General features: G+C 56.1%; 1 pseudogene; it reads left to right on the forward strand.

Moving 5' to 3' along the window:
* Positions 1 to 488: 488 nt before the first annotated feature.
* LOC124961328 (cGMP-inhibited 3',5'-cyclic phosphodiesterase B-like) lies at positions 489 to 2,098 on the forward strand (annotated as a pseudogene).
* The last annotated feature ends 280 nt before the right edge of the window (positions 2,099 to 2,378 follow it).

Here is a 2,378-nt window from a genome sequence, read left to right on the forward strand (position 1 = left end):
TCAGATTAATACTTGCAACTCAAGAATTGGCACAAGCTGGAGGCGCGGGCGCGTGCGGGCGGCGGGCGGGGCGCGCGCCCGGCAGGAGCAGCCGCGCGGGAGGAGCGCCAGCCCTCCGCTCGCGCGCCCAACAGATCAGGCTGGGGACCGGAGGTAACTGTTGCAGCCAGCCGGAGCTGGGAGGCGACACCGAGTCTCCAGTCCCGAGAGGTGCCCCGGGGAAAAGGAGAAGGCGGCCGCAGCGGTCCCGGGGAGAAGTCCCTGCCGTGCCTCTGCTCAGCCAGCATGTCCCGGACTCCGCCGCTCCTGAGCCCGCGCGGCGGGGACCCCGGGCGGCGGCGGTGGGTGCAGGCCTGACGCGCTGCGAGACTGGGGGCTCCCGGGGGTTGAGGAGCGCGAGCAGCCGCTGGCAGTCCGAGTGGGGCGCGCTGAGCCCCGCTGCCACCCGGGCCGGGGCCACGAGGACGGACGAGTAAGACGCCAAAGCCATGAGGTACCCGCCGCCCCGAGCGGGACGGGATCGCCCCTGGAGTCTGAGGATCGGCTACGTGAAGAGCTGCAAGAGCCCGCTGCGGCAGGACCCTCCGCGCGGCTGCTTCTTCCACCTCTGCCGCTTTTGCAACGTGGAGCCCCGGCCGCCGCCGCCGGCCCCCCCCCCCCGCGCCCCGCAGCCGCGGCGCGGCTCCCCCTTCTCCCCGGCGCGCCTCTCGCTGGGCGCCCTGGCCGCCTTTGTCCTCGCCCTGCTGCTCGGCGCGGGGCCCGGGAGCTGGGCTGCCCGGGCGCCCGGCTGCGGACACTGCTGAGCGTGTGCCCTCACGGCCTCGCCCCCTCTTCAGCATCGCCTGTGCCTTCTTCTTCCTCACCTGCTTCCTGACGCGGACCAAGCGGGATCCCGGCCCTGGCCGGAGTGGCGGCTCCTGGTGGCTGCTGGCGCTGCCCGCCTGCTGCTACCTGGGGGACTTCATAGTGCGGCAGTGGTGGTCTTGGCCTGGGGGGACGCGGCGGCTGCGGGCAGGTGGTGTTGGTGCTGAGCGGCGTGGGGCTGCTGACGCTCGCGCACCCGCTGTGGCTCGGGCACGGCATCCTGGTGCTGCTCTTCGCCAGCAGCAGGTGGGTCTCCTTCGCCAGCCTCGGGGCGCTGCCCTCCGCCCTCAGGCCGCTGCTCTCCTGCCTGGTCGGGGCCGCCAGATGTCTGCTGTCCCTGAGGTTGGATCACTTCTTTCACATCAGGGAAGCTTCTCACCGTCCCCGGTTGTCCAGCACCATGGAAGAAAAAGTGCCTGTGACCAGACCCCGGAGGAGGTCCAGCTGCGCGTCGCTAGGAGAAACGGCAGCCGGTCACTATGGCAGTGGCAAAATGTTCAGGAGACCTTCGTTGCCTTGTATTTCCAGAGAACAGGGGAAACATGAGTGTATTCAAGAAACTCGAGATTTGAATTTGCAGTGTTTTTCATATATAAGAAGTTTATCAATCTTTCAACCATGGAATCTTCAGAATATCAAAGAGTTGCATGTTTTCAAGCTTAGAGAAGAATGGACACTTGAATCCTAGCAACTGAAAGCAAATAGACATACATCAGTATTTGTGTATAAGTACTGACACTTATGTCAGCAGTTTGTCCTGTTTGCCCGGGAACTCTTGTTTAGTAGTGTGTTTACAACGAGGTCTTTCAGTGGAGCAGGGCTACATGACTGAAGATGTACTCTGTATTGTCTGAGTACATTCTGTATACAAACCTTAGCATATTTATTGCTGCTTGTTATTGACATTTACTCTTCTTTATTGTGTTTATTTTCTTTTTCAAAAATGTTTTGTTTCTCTTTGTTAACTAGCAGTAGGCTATTGACTCTGTGTTTTTAATTATGATGTTTTTGTGTAGGGAACTGAGTTTGATTCCATGTAAGTTATTGAATTAGATCTGTGAGGCTGATGGGTCATATGATTTGTTTTGAAAAGGGAAGTTCAAGCTTTTGGAGGTAGAATAATCTGGCCTTGTCTTGATTAAGACCTGTAATTTCATTGTACCGTTCAAAGTATTCCAAGTTAAAAAAAAAAAAAAAAAGAATTGGCACAAGCTACTACCACGTTCTTGGGTAATTTCTAAAACAAGTCAAGAGATTTTGCCAATCGCCCCATCTTCTCTCAACCCCCAACAATCCCGTCCCCTATACAAATATGGAGATTTTACCTCAATCAGACTTACCTCCCAAATAAAAATGTACCCTTTCAAAATTAACCTTGCCTAGATTGTTAAATAAATTATTTGTGAATTTCTGTGAAGTTGGAATGAGGCTTAATCCTTTTGGGATTAAGCTGTTTATAGTTCTTCCAATTTGCCATCTGTTTATTTGCATGTCAGTTTCTCAACATATCCTCC

This window comes from Sciurus carolinensis, chromosome 12 (genome assembly GCF_902686445.1).
Source record: "Sciurus carolinensis chromosome 12, mSciCar1.2, whole genome shotgun sequence".
In the NCBI taxonomy this organism is placed as follows: Eukaryota; Metazoa; Chordata; class Mammalia; order Rodentia; family Sciuridae; genus Sciurus; species Sciurus carolinensis.